This window comes from Schistocerca cancellata, chromosome 1 (assembly GCF_023864275.1).
Source record: "Schistocerca cancellata isolate TAMUIC-IGC-003103 chromosome 1, iqSchCanc2.1, whole genome shotgun sequence".
Classification (NCBI taxonomy): Eukaryota; Metazoa; Arthropoda; class Insecta; order Orthoptera; family Acrididae; genus Schistocerca; species Schistocerca cancellata.
In genome coordinates this window covers 972172178-972193836 of record NC_064626.1, presented here as the reverse complement: position 1 = coordinate 972193836, position 21659 = coordinate 972172178, and the positions used below count along the sequence as shown (strand labels likewise).

The 21659-nt window shown below is 44.5% G+C and overlaps 1 protein-coding gene across 3 annotated transcripts in view; it reads left to right on the top strand.

Annotated features, from left to right (window-relative positions):
• LOC126088407 (discoidin domain-containing receptor 2-like) overlaps positions 1-21659 on the top strand; it is an 883025-nt gene that overhangs the window by 508940 nt on the left and 352426 nt on the right. The window lies entirely within an intron of this gene.

The following is a 21659-nucleotide window of genomic DNA, read 5'->3' as shown; positions in this document are numbered from 1 at the left end:
TTGCAGTCAGTGTCAGCCAGTTTGCCGTGGCATACGGAGCTCCATCGCAGTCTTTAACACTGGTAGCATGCCGCGACAGCGTGGACGTGAACCGTATGTGCAGTTGACGGACTTTGAGCGAGGGCGTATAGTGGGCATGTGGGAGGCCGGGTGGACGTACCGCCGAATTGCTCAACACGTGGGGCGTGAGGTCTCCACAGTACATCGATGTTGTCGCCAGTGGTCGGCGGAAGGTGCACGTGCCCGTCGACCTGGGACCGGACCGCAGCGACGCACGGATGCACGCCAAGACCGTAGGATCCTACGTAGTGCCGTAGGGGACCGCACCGCCACTTCCCAGCAAATTAGGGACACTGTTGCTCCTGGGGTATCGGCGAGGACCATTCGCAACCGTCTCCATGAAGCTGGGCTACGGTCCCGCACACCGTTAGGCCGTCTTCCGCTCACGCCCCAACATCGTGCAGCCCGCCTCCAGTGGTGTCGCGACAGGCGTGAATGGAGGGACGAATGGAGACGTGTCGTCTTCAGCGATGGGAGTCGCTTCTGCCTTGGTTCCAATGATGGTCGTATGCGTGTTTGGCGCCGTGCAGGTGAGCGCCACAATCAGAACTGCATACGACCGAGGCACACAGGGCCAACACCCGGCATCATGGTGTGGGGAGCGATCTCCTACACTGGCCGTACACCACTGGTGATCGTCGAGGGGACACTGAATAGTGCACGGTACATCCAAACCGTCATCGAACCCATCGTTCTACCATTCCTAGACCGGCAAGGGAACTTGCTGTTCCAACAGGACAATGCACGTCCGCATGTATCCCGTGCCACCCAACGTGCTCTAGAAGGTGTAAGTCAACTACCCTGGCCAGCAAGATCTCCGGATCTGTCCCCCGTTGAGCATGTTTGGGACTGGATGAAGCGTCGTCTCACGCGGTCTGCACGTTCAGCACGAACGCTGGTCCAACTGAGGCGCCAGGTGGAAATGGCATGGCAAGCCGTTCCACAGGACTACATCCAGCATCTCTAGGATCGTCTCCATGGGAGAATAGCAGCCTGCATTGCTGCGAAAGGTGGATATACACTGTACTAGTGCCGACATTGTGCATGCTCTGTTGCCTGTGTCTATGTGCCTGTGGTTCTGTCAGTGTGATCATGTGATGTATCTGACCCCAGGAATGTGTCAATAAAGTTTCCCCTTCCTGGGACAATGAATTCACGATGTTCTTATTTCAATTTCCAGGAGTGCACTTTAAATATCCGCTGTAAGCTATTAAATTCTTTATAAAGATGACATTTTTTGGATCATATATTACATTGCATTACTGGTCAATTTCGGCCTATGGCCACTGTCAAATACCTGCAGTAACACTATCGACAAAGCTATAATATAAAATACTTACTTAACATGGTTGCACTTTGCATATTACATTTGCTGTTACACTTCCTATGGTTGCACTTGTGAAGTATGCGTAGTATTTAGTACCTGGTAATCTTCTCTTTAGACACACACACACACACACACACACACACACACACACACACACATACACACACACACACACACACACACACACAAGTCGTCGAAAATCTGCAGATGTTATCGTGCACATCACATACTGCATGTAGCAGCACATTTTGAAGCACTTCATGTATCTGAAATGCCACTGCCAAACGGATCTTTTCCACAGACGTAAATATAGTCGTTATAAAAAAACGGGAACAGCCAACGGTCAAAAAATATGCTTAGACTGTGACATTTTTACACAAGGTCGAAGTACACCAGAGAGAGCAACAGCCATCTATCCTCAGCGTTGCATGCAATAAGTGTCATTTCACTGTTCTTAATTTTTAAAAAGCATTACTTACTGTTTGTTAAAATGGCTTACAATTACATTACTAGCACGAGTAAATATAATTGTTATTGCTACATAAATTATTTCCAGATTTCGTTAAAAAAATTGTACCAGTGGCAAAAGTAACTCCTCGCGTTAATTAGTTTGTATGATCTTAAAATATGAATAAAGTTTTGATTCTTCAGCTTCTCCCGGCGTACTTCACGACGAAATAGTTGCACTGGTGAACGGCCGAACGTCAGTATCCAACCGGCACATTATTTCGGCCAGCGACCACGTTGCCATTAGCACACCTCATAGCCCCGTGATCGCTACCGTGCTTACGAGAGTTGATTTGCTTTATGAATAAGTATTCGGTCCATCATGGAAATGGAAACTGAAGAAACCTTGCAGAACAGAAGTTTCATATCAGCGCACACTCCGCTGCAGAGTGAAAATCTCGTTCTGGAAACATCCCCCAGGCTGTGGCTAAGCCATGTCTCCGCAAGTAGGAGACGAGGTATTGGCAGAAGTAAAGCTGTGAGGACGGGGCGTGAGTCGTGCTTGGGTAGCTTAGATGGTAGAGCACTTGCCCGCGAAAGGCAAAGGTCCCGAGTTCGAGTCTTGGTTCGGCATACAGTTTCAATCTGTCAGTAAGTTTCACAGCTACGACAATTTACAACTGTTATACCGATGGTTCCTGTATCTCCGTTCTTCCTGTGGTCGGCCTGCACCCTTTGTGACTGAAGCCCTTTTTGTATTTCCCTGCCGGCCAGTGTGGCCGAGCGGTTCTAGGCGCTACAGTCTGGAACCGCGCGACCGCTACGGTCGCAGGTTCGAATGCTGCCTCGGGCATGGATGTGTGTGATGTCCTTAGGTTAGTTAGGTTTAAGCAGTTCTAAGTTCTAGGGGACTGATGACCTCAGATGTTAAGTCCCATAGTTCTCGGAGCCATTCGAACCATTAGCCATTTGTATTTCCCTCAGACCCTCTAACCTAAAAAACCGCCCAATCCACGCCATACAGCCCCTGCTACCCGTGTAGCCGCCTCTTGTGTGTAGTGGACTCCTAATTTATTCAGCAGAGCTCGAATCCCAACCACCCCATGGCGCAAGTCGAAGAATCTGCAGCCTACACTCGGCTCTGTACCCGACGTCCGCAATCGGTCCTGTCGGCTATTGCAGCAAGTAGTCAGCTCTGCTTTCATCTCGCAAGCAAGACTACAAGCCGCTCCAAACCAGAGAGACTCTCTTCCGATCCAAAGTGACACACATCACTGTTACGGACGTGAGTCACCACGTGCTGTTGGCTGCACCCTGTGCTCTTCATGGCATCGGGTAGGACCCGTTCCACATCTGGAATGACTCCACTCAGTATGCACACGGAGTGCACATTGGATTTCTTTCCCTTCTTGGCAGCCATGTCCCTAAGGGGACCCATAACTCGCCTAGCGTTGGAGCTCCAAACTATCAATAATCTCACTCTACATGATTGCCCGGATCTTGATTCATCTGAGACAGGACAGGCGACGGCCTCTGGCTGAGCGACAATGTCAGCCACAGACAGCACCTGGAACCTGTTTGTCAGACTAACTGAGAGACCTTACGGCTCTTTGGGAAGTCTTTCGCCGCCTCCTACGTCCTGGAGCCCTGAAGCGACCTCCCACTCAACCACAGATGAGGGATTAACCTCAGTGTGAGCAATAACTGGGCAGGCCACCACTGGGGACTGATCGGAGGACTTTGACGTGCTGGACGTCCGTTGAATCCCCAAGGCCAACCAACAATAGTGGTGCCTATCCACTGCAGCTTCAAGCTGTGTAGCCGAAGCCATCACAGCCTGGAGATGAGAGCGAAGTGTCACCAACTTGGCTCGCTTCTGCACACAACAATCACAGTCAAAAAAAAATGGTTCAAATGGCTCTGAGCACTATGGGACTTAACATCTATGGTCATCAGTCCCCTAGAACTTAGAACTACTTAAACCTAACTAACCTAAGGACAGCACACAACACCCAGCCATCACGAGGCAGAGAAAATCCCTGACCCCGCCGGGAATCGAACCCTGGAACCCGGGCGTGGGAAGCGAAAACGCTACCGCACGACCACGAGATGCGGGCAATCACAGTCCCTATCCGTATTAAAGACCATGGAAAACTAAACTACCCAAGTAACAGACAATTGGTACATGCTGTAGAACTCTGCTGTAGACCCTGCTGAAAACACAATAACTGTGTCTAATAAATTAGATTAATATGCAGAAATTCACAAACCTGACTACCGAAGCACTCAACTGAAACCAAATAATTCGCCCCTGATTAGGAACTTGTAATATGTCACAAAATCTGTTTACTTTCGGACGGAAACGAAAACGCGAGAACTGTGGCTATTAGGCATTAAATTAACACGCAGAAACTCAAGAAACTAAATTATCAAAGCACACAGATGAAGTTACACAATTCGCTCCTGGTTAGGAACTCGTAAAAGTCACAAAATCTGTTCCTTCCCTGTTGATGCGTCTGTCTCGGCCAGCTGCTGCTGCCAATTTCTCGACTAACATATAGGTTCTGTAGGTGATGCGTATTCCGCATTAGTCACTGTACTTTAACCCAGTCTTCCGAAGATTGTACAAATCCTTTTTCGCCTTGCACTGTTGAAGTCTCACTTTTTGTCTCTTACTGATTCTCTCTCTTTGTCTGCAACTGACAGGGAGGTATCCGGATTTTAATTCCATTATTATGCACAATGTCAGAATCACGTCACTGGTATCTTTTCCCTCCAGAAATGAAGCTAATTTTTCCCATTTGACTTCAGTTTTTCTTTCCGTTCTTTGGTATGGTATTCCAATCATCAGTTTACAAGCGTGACTTGTCATACCAGTCATCCGGTAATTTTCATATATATCCATATTTATTCTCATGATCTGGAAGAACATGAGATGTATATCTGGAGCCATTTTTCTTTAGCTATTTGCACATGAAGCATTTGTAGTAATAATGCAGCGAGAAGTTGGAACTAAAGATTAATTTTTACAATAAAATAACTATGGCATTCAGCTACTCTTAATAACGTTACCACTTTTGAACCGACAGGTAAATGATCAGGCAACTGTTCAGGTTTATATTTTCGACAAAACAAGAAATAGCAATATTTTGCACACAAAAAGTTTTACACGTTTTTGGATAGTTAGTCACAAAGCTCACAGTAATGCTCTTTATATGGCGATGTTCAGTTTTCAGCTTATTTACGTAGTTTACAATTAAAGAAATTGCAAGAAACGTGATAACTTTCTATCTGTTACTTTTTCTTATATAATGATCCACAGCGTGGATTCCGTGTCACTTTGAAATAGTTGTAGTGACTGTAGGAACGCAAGCATGAAATAGTTTGTGCCCACATGTTGGCAAGGATGTTTCGAGTACGCTGCAGAAATTTCACTGGGAAGCCCTCACACATCCTTCATATAGATCCATCCCCATGCGATTTCAATATTTTTGGAGCCCTGATGAAAGGGATTCATGGCCGTCAATGTGCTTCAAACGACGAGGCTCAAGCTCTCGGCTGATACAGATTGCAGAGCGGCATGTCAAGTTTTTATCTTTTCCTGCCTTTATTTATTAAATTATTTTTATTAAATTTCGTGCTTGTTTCCGTTTAAGAGGTGTCAGCTTGCAAGTCGTAAGTGTAAATTCGAGTCTGTAGGGCAGTTTTAATTTCTTCTGAACAGCCAGCTACATAGCTCACTGCGGTATCAGCATCCATTGGTGACACATCAGAGGGGTAGGAAGTTGCATATGAAGAACTCTTTCTATTTTGATTGTTTACTTCTTCTGTTAGTCTTGCTAGGATTAGTAGGATGTGTGTATGCTGGTGTATGCTGTGTGCGGATGCAGGAGGACCTGACCACAGTTCGCGAACAGCTAAATGCGCTTTTGGCTACGGTCAGTCATCTTCAGGCTGCTGCCTCGGGGTGTAGTTGTGGAGGTGAATCTGCCGCGTTGCATGGGACACTGCAGGTACCGCTTCTTTTGCCCATGGGCTCTGCTTCCGGGGCACCTCCTGGTGCACCCGAGGTGGTGATGCGCCTTCACAGCAGGGTGAGTGTCGGTGGTAAATCGTTCTTGTCGCTGGAGGCGGAGGGCCGCTTGGCGTCACCCATTCACCCTGTGAGCGGACAGGTGGCCGCTCCTTCAGCAGGGTCCGAGCAGGCCAACGGGTGGGGGTGGGGGTGTTACTAGCTATCGGGAGCTCTAAGGCTAGGCGCGTTATGGAGCCCCTTAGGCAGATAGCGTTCAGGGCTGGAAAGAAAGTCAGTGTGCACTCGGTATGTCTACGGGTGACCTCATCCAAGATGTGGAGGCGGGCTTGCCTGTGGCCATCGAGCGTGCAGGGAGCAGTCGTCTTCAAGTTATGTCGCGTGAGTTCTGAGGTCATCCTTAGTTCATACAACTGGCTGGCGGAAGCGGTAAAGGCTGCTGGCCTCACACGTGGGATGCAAGCAGAGCTCGCAATTTGCAGCATTGTTCCCAGAGTTGATCGGTTTTTTTTTTTGTTTGGAGCCGAATGTAGGGTCTCAACCAAAGGCTTCGTCGACTCTGTTACGGTTGGGAATTTGTAGGACTCCCCTTGATAGGTCAGGGATGTACTACACAAAGGAAACAGCTACTCAGACAGCAAAGTGCTTGGGAGTACTCATAAGGATTCTTTAGGCTAGGCGGTATTTTGAGGTACTCTGATGAATTCTCACTAGTCAATATGCAGGAAGGGAAGTTATTCAGAGAGAAGACACAAATGTAATGTTCTGGCTTAAACCACTTTAACCCTTATCCGTGAAGATGGTCCATGACTCAAACCAGACGATATTTTGGGCTCAAAATAAAAGCAGCTGACGCCAAACATGTATTTTAAACATATATAAAGATACTTCGATTAAAAATGCTATCAGTAAATTTTAGAAGTATTCGTCACTAAGTTCCTACAGGAAACTTCTCGCACTTAAATTATTCTCGGGATCGTGAGCTGGCCGAAACCCGAAGTGGAAAGGTCTTAGATATTTAGCGAGTATATCGGAAAGACAAATATGAGGGCACAGAAGGGGGCGTGTTCGTTGGATTTGACAAAAATATTGTCTCTATTGAGGTTGAAGTTGAGTGTAACAGTGAAGTTATCTAGTCGCGTATAATAGGTTTGGTGGAAAGCAAGCTAATTGTTGGATGTTTTTACCGGACACTCGACTTTGCTGTGACAGTCCCGGAGTCATTCAAAGAATTCCTATGGTCAGGAGCGCATAATTACGCAGATCATGCATTACTAGTTGAAGGCAACATTAACCTACTGAATATAGACAGGAATTTCTACGGATTCATTGCATGGGGTACAGATAGGCACCCATGCGAATTACTTTTGAACGCGTTTTCTGAAAACTATCTCGAGCAGCTAGTTCGACAGCTCACACGCAATGAAAGGATCTTACACCTTGTAGCTACAAACAGGCGACACAGTCTCGACAACGTCAGAATAGAAACATGGATCAGCGATCTCGATTCCATTATGGCAACTATTGGTTACGAAATTTAAGAGAGCAGTTAAAAAGGTTAGGAGAGTGTTTCTTTCAGAAAGAGCATATAAGCAATTGTTAGCTCCTCATTTAGACAGTGAATTGACATCACTTAGTTCCGGTAAGACGGATGTAGAGGAGTTATGGCCAAGTTTAAGCAGACTGTAAATCGTGATCTGGAAAATTACTCAGTAAGTGGATTAACAATGAGATTGGGAGAATGCTGAGGAAGCAGAGGCTGTTGAATTCTCGGTTCAAAAGAGAACGTGAAAATGACGACAAGCAAAGGTTGGTAGAGATTCGTGCGTCTGTGGAAAGATCTATGCGCGAAACATACAACTACAACTTCACACATTAGCAAAAGATCTGGCAGAGAACACGAGATAATTATAGTTCTATTTGAAATCGCTAAGTGCGTCTACTTTCATCCAGTCACTTGTTGACCAGTCTGGTGTGGCAGTTCAAGATAGCAAACCGAAATCCGAAGTTTTTAATTTCACGTTCAAGAAGTCGTTCACGCAGGAGAATCGTACAAACATACCGTCATCTGACCATCGAACGGACTCCCGTATGGACGACATGGTAATAAGCATCGCTGGCGTAGAGAACAAACTGAAGGAGTTGGAAACAAAAAAGTCACCAGGTCCTGATCGAATCCCAGTCCGGTTGTTCAAAGCACACTCTTCGGTACTGGCCCCTTACTTAGCTTGCATTTATCGTGAATCTCTAGCCCAGCGCAAAGTCCTAAGTCTCTGGAAAAAAACGCAGGTTACTCCTGTTTATAAGAAGGGCAAAAGAACGGACCCGCAAAAGGACAGACCCTATCCCTAGCATCTGTTTGCTGCAGAATCCTTGAACATATTCTCAGTTCGAATACAATAAATTTTCTTCAGACCGAGAATCTTTATGTCCACGAATCTGCATGGTTTTACAAAGCATCGCTCTTGCGAAATTCAGCTTGCCCTCTTTTCTCGCACGATATACTGCGAACTATGGATGAAGGGCAACAGGAAGATTCCGTATTTCTAGACTCCCAGAAAGCGTTTCACACGGTGGCCAGTTACAGGCTGTTAAAGAAAGTACGGGCATGTGGAATAGGTTAAGAGATATGTGAGTGACTCGAAGTCTTCTTAAGGTTTAGAATCCAGTATCTCGACTCCGACGGCGAGTGTTCATCAGAGACAAGGGTGTCTTCACGAGTGCCCAGGGAAGTGTGATAGGACCGCTGTTATTCTCTATATACATAAATGATTTGGCGGACAGGGTGGACAGCAATCTGCGGTTGTTTGCTGATGATTCTGTGGTGAGCGGTAAGGTGGCGAAGTTGAGTGACTGCAGGAGGATGTAAGATGATTTAGGCAAAATTTCTAGTTGGTGTGATGAGTGGGAGCTAGCTCAAAATGTAGATAAATGCCATGTAACGCGGATGAGTCAAAAAAGCAAACCCGTAGTTTTCGGATACAGTAGTCTAGGAAAGTGTGGTTCTTCTGTAAAGGAGACCGCATATAGGACGCTAGTGCGACCTATTCTTGAGTATTGCTCCAGTGTTTGGGATCCGTATCAGGTCGTATTAAGGGAAGACATCGAAGCAATTCAGAGGGGGTCTGCTAGATTTGTTGCTGGTAGTTTCGAACAACACTCAAGTGTTACTGAGATGCTTCGGGAAATGGAATAGGAATCCCTGGAGGGAAGGCGACGTTCTTTTCGAGAAACGCTACTGAGAAAATTTAGATTCTCTTGTGTCCAACATACACTCCGCATAGTAAAGACTACGAAGATAAGATACGAGAAATTTCGGCTCATCGGAGGCATAAAGAGAAGCGTTTTTTCCTCGTTGTATTTTGCGAATGGAACAGGAAAGGAAACGGCTGTTAGTGGTACGGGGTACCCTTCGCCACGCGTCGTAAGGTGGATTGTGGATTATCGACGTAGATGTAGATTAGAAGAGGTGTATGCCTCGGTACAACCTTGGTTCCATAGGAAACCGCAAACATTTTTCTATGAAGGCATTGATCGACTTCCCTCACATTGGGATAAATCTATTAACTATCATGGCGATACTTTTGACAAAATAAACAGTTCACTTACCTTTTTCCATCCGTATCGTTCTCATTTGACTGTCCCTTATAATATATTAACAAACTCGGATTGTTTTTTCCTGCCCTTCATATGTACCCAGGTATCAAATTTCCGGACGGTATCTAGTGATTCCTCACTTCATCGTCCGAATTCAGCCGATGGAGGATGAGTTAATCGCTGCACGCATCGCAATGAAAACGAATGACTGATATTAAAAAATAAAAAATAAATAATTCGTAAATAATAGAAAAGAACGTGGAGTTGTTGGGGTTTATATCTAGTCTGGCGAATTTTATTAACTGATGCCAGACGCCAGATATTTATCAGACGAGGCATATTGTATTTCTTTGTCGGCTACGGCAGCAGATGTTGGCTTTGTAACTACTGTAGAATTTAATATCGGGTATTGGTTTTAGTTCTGTTTTGGGGTCATACTTCAAAATTAAAATAGTTTTGTGAGAAGCTTACCTTCTTCCAATATTGAAAATCTCAGATTTCATTTAAATAATCGCCATTATTGCCACAAGCTACGTTTTTCCCGATTGTCTTCCAAAACAGCATCTTTCACAGTCACAGCAATTTCGTCTTTTCACATCGTTTTCATATTACGTGCTGTGATTGTGTCCGCTTGATCTAGATACAGATTTCACAGTATAACTTTTATGTGTGTTTTTATGCAAATTATTTCTTGTACTACGAACTGTGAGAAAACATGTAATTTTTTTAAAAAGCTGGAACAAATACATTTGATAATGATGTGAAAGGATTGTTCCGTGGCGACTTTTTTTTTTCAGTGGACATTTCTGACGTAACCACATTATTTCCCAGACCAAGACCGAATCCAGACAACAGCACTCCGAGGTCAGCTCTTTTCAAATTGCGCCATCCGAGCACAGCATCAAGATTGTCTCAAAATTTCAACTTGCCGAAGTTTCATTTGATTCTCTTCATCCTGGAAAGGAACAGCTTGTAATTTGATTCCGAGTGGTTCAGTTTCTCTCCGTAACCAGATTCTAATGTACCACTCAGTTTTAACTTCTCGAAATTTTTCAACACCATTTTGAGAATGTTAAGGAAAGTTGCATTCAGTCATTAATGACAGAATAACACAGTGAAATGATTCAGAAGGTGAATCGAAGGCTTTGACTTCTGCAATCTTTTGACATTTAAGCAAACCGCCTTGCACTCTGTAAACTTCTATAAAGAGCATCCTGTTTTTGTGTATATCGCTTTCTGATGGAACAAAGGTAAGGAGGAAATTAAGTAAATTATCAATTCACTGAAGAGTTAAGATTTTCTGCGTTGTATGATGCTTATGATGATCAGTGCCCAAAATAAAAGAGGTGTAATCCGTGACAAGTGCAATGTATCTATCAGATGTGGTTAGTTTTCGTGTAGATTAATATAGGCATGAGTAAAAAAAACAGTTATGGAAAGGGAGAAAGGTCATTTCTTTATCATCTTGTTGAAAGTATATATAAACAAATGAAAACTGCACATTCCGTATAAACCGAACGACATAGTACACTGGCTTCAGCTTGGGGGGGGGGGGGGGGGGATGGAGTTTAATGCTCTCTCTGGCCACCTTGATTTAGGTTTCCCATGGTTTTCAGACATCATTTCAAGAAAATTCCGTGATGGTTCCCCCCATCAAGTCGGCGGACGACCATCTGTGTTCTTCTCGTTTGATTCCTGGATGAATAAATTTCATTACTACCTTTCGTTAATGATGAGCTAGCCGGCCGGAGTGGCCGTGCGGTTCTGGGCGCTACAGTCTGGGGCCGAGCGACGGCTCCGGTCGCAGGTTCGAATACTGCCTCGGGCATGGATGTGTGTGATGTCCTTAGGTTAGTTAGGTTTAATTAGTTCTAAGTTCTAGGCGACTGATGACCTCAGCAGTTAAGTCGCATAGTGCTCAGAGCCATTTGAACCATTTGAATGATGAGCTGCAAATAGGATGGTGACTGAAGGAGAGGCTTAGGAATATGGAATAGTGAAGTGTTTTCTATGAGCTACTGTAAGTCTGAACAGCTGGCAGCCGAGCGAGATAAGTGGTTTCAGATGCTTCAGTGTCAGGCGGAAGCATAGGAAACGCAATACGGCAAATGCAGATTGAGAAGTGGGCTGCAATGAAATAGACTCAAACACGTGAAGTAGAACCAAGTACACAGACAATAGAAATGCGAACGACATTCTCGAGCGCTCCATCTGCCAATGCACCTTCAAGACAAGTCCATTCACGGTTGCCCAGTCGCGGATAGCGATTTGTATCCACGTAAATAAGCGACGTGCGTTGGTACATGAACAAGTGATATGCACGAAAGGTTTTTATTTTATTTTATACACTAACTCGAAAGTGCTTATATGAACATCTGCTCTTTAGTGGCTTGTACACATCAAAAAAGTTTTGCAACACCTCGGTGCCGAGAGTTCCGGAACCTGTACAGAAAAGAGGAATAGAGGTCAACATAAACATCATTTCCGCCATTTTTATTGCCCACGAAAGTTACATGTTGCATGTTGTACCACAATACAGACAGACCTTCAGAGGTGGTGGTCCAGATTGCTATACACACCGGTAACTCAAATACCCAGTAGCACGTCCTCCTGCATTGCATGCCTGTATTCGTCGTGACGTACTATCCACAAGTTTATCAAGGCACTGTTGGCCCAGATTGTCCCACTCCTCAACGGCGATTCGGCGTAGATTACGCAGAGTGATTGGTGGGTCACGTCGTCCGTAAACAGCTCTTTTCAGTCTAGCCCAGGCAAATTCGATAGGGTTCATGTCTGGAGAACATGCTGGCCACTCTAGTCGAGCGATGTCGTTATCCTGAAGCAAGTCATTCACAAGATGTGCACATTGGGGGAGCGAAATGTCATCCATGAAGACGAATGCGTCGCCAATATGCTGCCGATATGGTTGCAGTGTCGGTCGTAGAATGGCATTCACGTATCGTACAGCCTTTACGGCGCCTTCCATGAGGACCAGCGGCTTACATTGGCTCCACATAATGCCACGCCAAAACAGCAGGGAACGTCCACCTTACTGCACTCGCTGGACAGTGTGTCTAAGGCACTCAGCCTGACCGGTTTGCCTCCAAACACGTCTCCGACTTGTCTGGTTGAAGGGATATGCGCCACTTATCGGTGTAGAGAACGTGATGTCAATCCTGAGCGTTCCATTCGCCATGTTGTTGGGCCCATCTGTACCGCACTGCATGGTGTCGTGGTTGCAAAGATGGACCTCGCCATGGGAGTGAAGTTGCGCATCATGCAGCCTGCTGCGCTCAGTTTTGAGTTTTACCACGACGTCCTGTGGCTGCACGAAACGCAATATTCAACATGGTAGTGTTGCTGTCAGGGCTCCTCCGAGCCATAATCCGTAGGTAGCGGTCATCCACTGCAGTAGTAGCCCTTGGACGGCCTGAGCGAGGCATGTCATCGACCGTTCCTGTCTCTCTCTCTCCCCTCCATGTCCGAACAACATCGCTTTGGTTCACTCCGAGACGCCTGGATACTTCCCTTGTTGAGAGCCCTTCCTGGCACAAAGTATCAATGCGGACGCGAACAAAGCGCGGTATTGACCGCCTAGGCATGATTGAACTACGGACAACACGAGCCGTGTACCTCCTTCCTGATGGAATGACTGGAGCTCCTCGGCTGTCGAGCCCCCTCCGTCTAATAGGCGCTGCTCATGCGTGATTGTTTACATCTTTGGGCGGGTTTAGTGACATCTCTGAACAGTCAAAGAGACTGTGTCTGTGATACAATATTCACAGTCAACGTCTATCTTCAGGAGTTCTGAGAACCGGGGTGAAGCAAAACTTTTTATGATGTGTGTATAATGGCTCCATCCACACGGACGCACCACGCTTCAGTTAACGGTGACGATATCAGTGATTTGGGCAGTTTAATCACTGATGTCGTTCACAGGCATTTGGATAACTTGATTCTTGGCAAAACCACAGGGAAAAGTGCCAGAGCGTAACGTTGCGTGCCTTATGAGACTAGGAATCACACGATCTCAGAATTCTGGTAACGCTTGATCCAAGGTATCTCGCAGTGAGGTGGTGCGCCATTGTATAGGCTTTTGATTGACTGTCAGATAATTTTGCCATGTGTACACCTGCAGCGCGTTAAAATAGGTGAAAGGCATTTCAAGTTTTATTTAATGAAAAAGAACTAATGATTCAATAGCTCTATCAAAGATCAAATAAGATCGGAAATTCAGTTTATGGCTATCATGTGTTATCAAAAGCGACTGTCATTTCTGCGTCTCATACAGCACGCGCGAAAGTCGGAAATACACTTTCTCACGTGCATGCTCAAGTACGAGTATGTCGGTCGAAAATTCCGTTTGTTGTGGCTTCTCAACAGGTTTCCACACGACGGCTGAACGACCGTTAACGTTGTTGAAGGACTCTGGGCACGGTAGACGTATGGATTTGTAGCTCTTGAGAAGTCGAGCGAAGACTGTCGTCTGGTAAATGCTGGAAATCCGACTTTTCTTTCTGTATTAGCGCCTCTTGTCATTGGTCAGCCAGAATTATGCGTCTTAGCCACACTGCTCGCTGGCATGAAATTGCTGGCTGATGTAAAACTGTAAGAGTGCTCTGTTTCCACGTCGCGTTTAGAAATTACGTTGCATCTGAGTGTCACATTTGGTGTAAATAAATCAACCCAGTGAGATATCTCTTTAATAGGCATTGCGCCACTCTTTCGATTCCACCCATGATATACAGAAATAGACTATTTTGACCCTGTGAAATTGTAATCTCATGGGTCAAAAACTGTACGTACATGCTACTTAGTTCGGATACGGTAATGCATTACGTTTGTAAACACATGTTGAGACTCCTTGTGGAATTCACAAATGACTTCTTACAGTTATCTTAATAACTATTTCACTTAATTAATGATTTATGAAAGGGCATTAAAATGAATTTAGTATAAAACAAAAACATACAATTGTAGATAGAAATGCTAGATGTAAGCAAACTAAAAAAGAATCACGGAAAATTTCACATCAAAACGTGTATAATAAAATAATTTTATATATCTGAAAATGACTAACATGAATAGGTGAAATGTGTCTGATACTCAAAAATAAATTTCAGTTGCAAAAGACGGAAATTTTCGTATCTTTATGACAGAACATAACTGACATTATCTTCGGTAGCTGAGAAAAACGGCTACAGATAAGAGGGCCTTTAAGTAAGTAATGCAACACTTTTCTTTCTCAGCCAATTTCGTTTGAAAAAATGCGGAATTTTCTATGGGAACATCGAGGAATATTCCCGCTTCAGTCCCTATAGTTTCATGAAGTCCTAATAGGCGGCGCCTCTATGCGAAGCCTTTAAAGCGGCGTCTGCAACGGAAAATCAAAGCATCGCAGATAATCATAGGCTCTTGCAGAATGTCTACGGAGCTACGGAGACCTGGCAGGGAATAAAACCACAGTGAGCCGTTGGGCGAAGCGTTTGTTATCATCACAATAAGGTCGCGCAAACCTGTCCGATCTCCCGCGCAACTGCGGACCGCACAGAGCTTTGACTCCCCCGGGAGTGTGCGGACACTCATTCTGGGTGATCGACGGATCATAATAAAACACCTCGCTGCACAACTTCTACGTTTCTCTTGGTAGTGATGACACACTCGTACACCAGTTGGGTACTCAAAAGTGTGTGCCCCCTGCGGCCTTCGCCTCATAACAGAAGACCGTAAAGACCAGCGAAAGAATATCTTCGTGGAATTTCTTGCGCGTTACGAGACTGATCCGTTACAATATTTTGTCGAACATTGTCACAGGTGATGAAACATGGGTTCATTATTCCAACCGGAACCAAAACGGCAGTCCATGAGGTGCGCGGGACACCACCTCTCCTCCGAAGAAAAAGATAAAAGCTGCAGCCTCAGGCGATAAAGTCATAGCGGCGGCCTTCTGGGACTCTGAAGGAATTATTCTGTTTGTTGTCCTCCCTAATGGTGCAACTCTGGTGTATTGTGCTACCCTCAAGAAACTGAAGAAATGACTACAGCGTGTTCGTCGCCACAAAAGGAAGGAAGGAAGATTGGGTTTAACGTCTCGTCGACATCGAGGTCATTAGAGACGGAGCACAAGCTCGGATTGTGTCAAGGACGGGCAAGGAAATCGGCCGTGCCCTTACAAAGGAACCATCCCGGCGTTTGCGAGTAGCGATTTAGGGAAACCACGGAAAACCTAAACCTGGATGGCCGGTCGCGGGTTCGAACCATCGTCCTCGCGAAAGCGAATAAGTGTGCTAATCACTGCACCATCTTGCTCGGTCGTCGCCACTAATATGTAAAAAAGAATTACTCTTCTCCACGATAACGCAAAGCCTCACACAATTCTGCGCACCTGAGAGAAGCTCACAAAACTTCCTCATTCGGATTTTGTATCTTCCGACTTCCATCTGTTTAGCTTGATGATGAATCCACTTCGCGGGAAGCAACAAGTGGATGATTTTTTTTAGGGATAGGAGGGAGGGGGGGGGGAATGCATGAACACGTTGGCTCCGGCATCTACCAATAGAGACGTACCATGCAGAAATACTGCCCTTCCCAGTATGGTAGCTAAAGGCCGTCGCATTGAACGAAGAAAAATAAAGTTTTTTAGACTAAGGGTTGGGGAATAATGTAGTGTATTGGAATCCTGAATAAAATCAACCTGCTTTCACAAAAAATTAACAGTAATAATAATAATTATTGCTATTAATATATCTGAAAAGTTTATATCTTAAATGACCGCCAGGTTAACAAATAGATTAACGTTCCGACGTTTTAGGAATTGAAGAAATAGAAAATATTCATATAACAGATTTTGACAGGTTTAAGATGTCTTTTTTTAATTGTTTAAGAGCTGTGGAATACTGTCAGCAGAATGTACCTGATAACAAGCTTAGTGGACGAAATATTGGTGATTCCCTTAAAAGAGCACACTGGTCTCCTTGGGTCGTTGTACTTAGTATAGAACTGCTACCAGGAGGTCGTGTGAGGCTCCGCCGCAGATGTACGTCATGGCATTGAAGCAGGATGTTTTGCCAATCGATTATAGGGAATCAGCGCAGGAAGATAGGTCGACGTGTTTGGACATGCCCATAATCCCACCATGAAATGATGTTGCCCGGTTGAACCTGATATGTGTTTGGAGAGTTTTTGTACCTTGGCTTAAGCCCAGTCATTCTGGTTACCGTGAACGTGAACCCAGATGTTTATTTCGAAATTCACGTTGACCAAGTGTCGTCATTTCTTCTACATCTTCGTGAGAAGCATGTTGTAATGCTCTGTATCCATATGTTCCCGTTTTGACAAAGACTCAGGCACCCTATCGTACCGGCGCGCTAAATTATCTGACGTCAGTCACGTAGATTATATCTGGGGGAGTCCTCGGAACAGTGCGTATAAAGTACCAATCAACGTGCCAGTTACGTGGTAGGCCTAGGCGGTCTAATCATCACCGAGTGGCTTCAAAGTGATACGGCATACCTGAAAAAACTTGTGTCCCCCTCACTCGCCGAATTTAGGTCATTATCAAGGCTAGAACCGGTGTTAGGCCCTACTCAGTGTCGGCGTTGTACACGGTCCACTCCATTAATGTGATCATCTACCAAAAGCGTGATTAACCACATTTTGCAGCGCGGACACGCAGGAAGAGAATCAATTCTGGCAGAAATCCGACAGCCGTGTGGAGCATTGCCGACTCCTAGGTGGCGTTGCTCCAGGGACGTGGCTACCAACGCTAGGTTTCTCGGTTGCGGATCCATGGCGTGAACAATCCGATCAAGATAGTCCCACAGATTTTCCATTGGTACTAAATCCTGATGGCCAAAAGAATAGAGTAAACTCAACCTGGTGCTCTGAGACCCACGCACGTACCCTGCGATCTACGTGACATTTTCATTTTGCCGCTGGTAGTTGCCATCGCGCAGAAAAAAAAAAAAAAAAAAAAAAAAAAAAAAAAAAAAAAAAAAAAAAAAAAAAAAAAAAAGAAACCCTGCAAGTAGTGTTGGTCATGGTCCCCAAGGCTAGATGCATACTTGTACTGACCCATTGTGCCTTGCAGAATGGCGAGATCACCCAGGAAATGCCACGAAAACATTCTCCGGATCATAACGCTCCCTCCTTCGGCGTGGACCCTTTCGACATTGATGCAGGGCCGTACACATCAAAGGTCATTTGTCTGATGGAGCGTAAAACATGATTTATCTGAAAAGGTCACCTTAGGCACTCAGTGGACGTCTAGGTGCGGTACTGGCGTGGAAATTCCAGCCTTCTTCGTGACGAGCAGCAGTCAGCATTGGCGCACGAACATGGCGCCCGCTGCAGAAGCTCAGGCGCAGGAACGTTCACTGAACGGTTGTGATCTGTGGCCCGCGGTGTAGCACAGATGCCACGGAGACGGTTTTGGATAGCGTTATTCTGCTCTGCACGGTATACTTATCCACGGCTTCACGCGGACAGTTAAACTTAGCCATTTCCGAAATGCTTCCACTCTTGCTTTGTCGGAGGTCAGATGAATCGCTTTGTTTCCGCTTTGCGACAAGGACTGACTGTTACACGCGTGTCCCCCCCCCCCCCACCCCCCCACCAAGTAAACGCTTAGTATACCCTCCGTTGCTAGTTTTGCGACCTGCCCTCTGTGACTGGCTATTGGATGTTGAACACGGGCAGTGGTCACATTAGTATGGCTGGACCGTGTATGTTGACCAATGCGAAATGTTATGACTGTGGCGGAACGCTTCTGGGCGACACTAGATATGACGAAGATGATTCGTTGGGATTCGTGTTGAGTTGTCAACATTTGTTATATTATTTTCTCGCAACTTATGTAGTTGCGCTTTTGCTTAATGTTGCTGTATTCTTACAGTTATAAGGCTCAGATACGATGATGACGTGTGAACATAGTGGAGGGTTCTAATTTCTGACTTGCACTGAAGCACAGTCGTCTACAGTACAACACTTGACAGTGGCCTTCAGGCCGAAATTGCAGTTCTGAAAATAAAGCCTTTCTGCAGTCAGCAGCGAACATTATATCTTAAAAAATACTAGAAAGTGTTTGAGATCTGTTCGACATCGAATTCATCAGACTAAGTGCTGTTTCAGCAGGACAAGTGGAGCTACAAAGTCGGCCGTTTTGATGTTCTCCTGAATCGTCTTGAAGAAATCACACGAGACATGCTGGGATATTCAGACAAGTAAAGGAGGTGGAATTCCCTGCAACATGATTCCATTTTCTTGGCTATTCTGGGACCTCGCTTAATGAAATGAAACTCTCAAAGTTAAACAAACGGGAATAGTGAGCGTAGCTATACAAATACCACTGAAGGATATGATTAAGACGCAAGTATTTAGTCGCGCAGGAAGCGGCGCACGGAAGTGGTCAGTAGAGAGACAAGGAAAATGCAACAAAGCTGGGAAAATTTTGTGTGTATAATGCAGCATGATGTACAAGGGCAACAAATTAAAGCCTAGAACAACCTAATAAAGATGAGAGAAATTACTCAAACTAAGTCCATTTCAGAAAATGAGTCGCTGGAATATTTCCAAAGTTTATGGCAAGGTGGCAAGGGAAATGTGAAAACCGCAGCTAGTGACGAGCACGTTGACATTATATCAGTGGAAAATCTAAAGTCTGTATTAAAGACACCCAAAAACAGAAAATCCCCAGGGCAGACAACCTAAATGTAGTGCTATTTAAATATAGTTCGGAATCGTTAGTCTAAACGCTATTAAATTTTGCAGGAATTCTTGTTGGATGTTCAGCAATACACCAGCAGTTGTTATCACATTATTTAAAAAATGCGACTGCAACTTGTCTGACGTTTATCAAGGTATTAGTCTTTAGAAATCTGCGAAACCAAAAAAATAGAGGAAAGATACTTTCAGGATGTTTTTTTACAGAAGAATATAATGTGTTTCGGGTAGGAAGTTCTTGCTCAGACATTGTTTTTCCAGTGTGCCAAATTATTGAAAGCATATAGAACGCAATCATATCACGTACATTGCCTTTAACGACTATGAGAAAGGTCTGGAAAACGTTGACATAGTTAAAATATGCAAAATTTTAGAAAATATTAATTGACCTCAATATTTACTACGTGTAACTCGAAGTATGTACATAGGCAACAAAATCAAAGTACAAAAAGTATGTTCGTTTGTGAGACACGTCTCTCAAGGAGTGAGACAAGGGCGACCTTCATTTAATATATACATAGACTACGTCCTAAACGCATGGCAGAATAAAGTAATGCACCATTATAAGCATTAAAAAGTTATAAATACGCTCTTGTGTGTAAATAATTCAATAATCTTACCGGACTCGCAAAAAAAACTACAGACCAATTTGGTCCTTAGGCAAGGTAGTAAATGATTATAATGTGGCAGTATCTAAAAATGAAATCAAAGGAATGGAATTCCGTGGTAGGAATCATTTAACAACAAAAATAATAACTCAGGACAATAAATATTTTTAAGTACCTGGGATGTGACATCACACGTACTACGTCCAATGATCAAAATGCGAATTGCAGAAGTTTCAACAACTGGTAGGTACTATAAATCGCATTTAAAAGATAGTAAAAAAACGGTAACAAAATTGTATAATGTGATACCAATACGAGTACTGATCTATGGGTCAGAAACTTGGACTCCAAAGGGCAGTGAACGGAGAAGGATCACAGAAGAGACTGTTAAGAAGAGACTCCTTGGACCACTGGCTGGTTACAAACTCATAAATCAGTTAAAGAATAGTGAAACTAGAAATGAACTGGGCGTCGAAAGCACATATCTGACAGTAGGGTAGTACAGAGAAGAATTGCATGAATACATTCAAAGTATGCCAGACGAACGAATAACTAAATTAATATACAAGTATACTCCTCAAGGGAACAGAGATGTCGACCGTCTAAGAAGAGATGGAAAGATGCAGCCTATTTGAAACTGGAACGGGCTGGGACGCCTTAACCAAAACTGGATATCATGATGAGGAAACCTAATGTTAACCCAGAAAAGAATTTCCTATTGTTTTATCCCCAGTAACATAGTGAAACACGCAGGCTGACTTCCCGAGGTCACGCAGTGCTTTGTGTGTGATGGCCGCACAGACTCATCTGCATTCGCAGAGAGCGACCGCCTGAAAGCACAAGGAGGTGGCCTGCGTTGTTCGACAATTTATATGCAAATTTGGTTGTATCTTTTAGAAATGAGTTGGCTTCTCTTTGAATATTCATAGTGTAAATGCTCATGGTGCTGGAAGGCGCCGAGGAAATAGAAGGCGCTGAAATCATACATGTAAGACTTTTGTGAGCCACAGAGCTCCTTTCTTAGTCCTTCCGGAGGGCTAAGGAAATATCTGAGAAACATATTCAGGCTTCACACTGCTGCACTCTACTTTGAACTGTTGATGCAAACAAATATAAAAACTTGGGTAGCAAATTCTTCCTCAGAATCAGCTGACATTTATATGACAGGTACCTGACATTGTCTCGCAAGGGGGCCACTTGTCAATCGGATTTTTGTACTTTTTATATTTGTGCTGCGTGAAGTTCGGGACTCAAATATGAGTCAGCAAAAGCAGTTCGATGTAAATCTTAAAATTACCGAGAAAACCGGCCTTCTTTAATATGCTAAAACAAGGTCGGTTTTTCTCGACAGCTCGTGTGGCTTCGTGGCAGAATGATAGCCTGCCATGTGTGTGGCGCGTGTTCTATTCCCAACCCTGGAAAAATGTTCCATGAAGATTTTCCTGAAGCAAAATGTACTTCAGGATGAAAAGGTATTTAATATGTAATGTTTTTTTCATTTCAACGATGTTTTATACAAGATCAGTAATTAGAATTTATATTTACAACGAAAACTGGATTTCTGTGTGTGATATACAGGGTATCACAGAAAAAAACTCCGACAAGCTTAGGGACAGGTTTCTTACACAAAACAAGGAAAAAGGTCTTGTAACGTTGACTCTAAAATGCTACCTTAAGAGCTATGAGCACATGTTTATCTTCGATACTATTAAACACACTGAAACACGTATGTAACATAGCAGCGATGGCGAGGCATTGTAGCATCTGTGACCAGAGAGTATGCGCTTGACCGCGCGAGTGTTGCGAGCGGTTCTCAGTCTGTCAGTCAGTCGTTGCGAGTCTGTAGCTCTGTCTAGTTGAGGGCAGT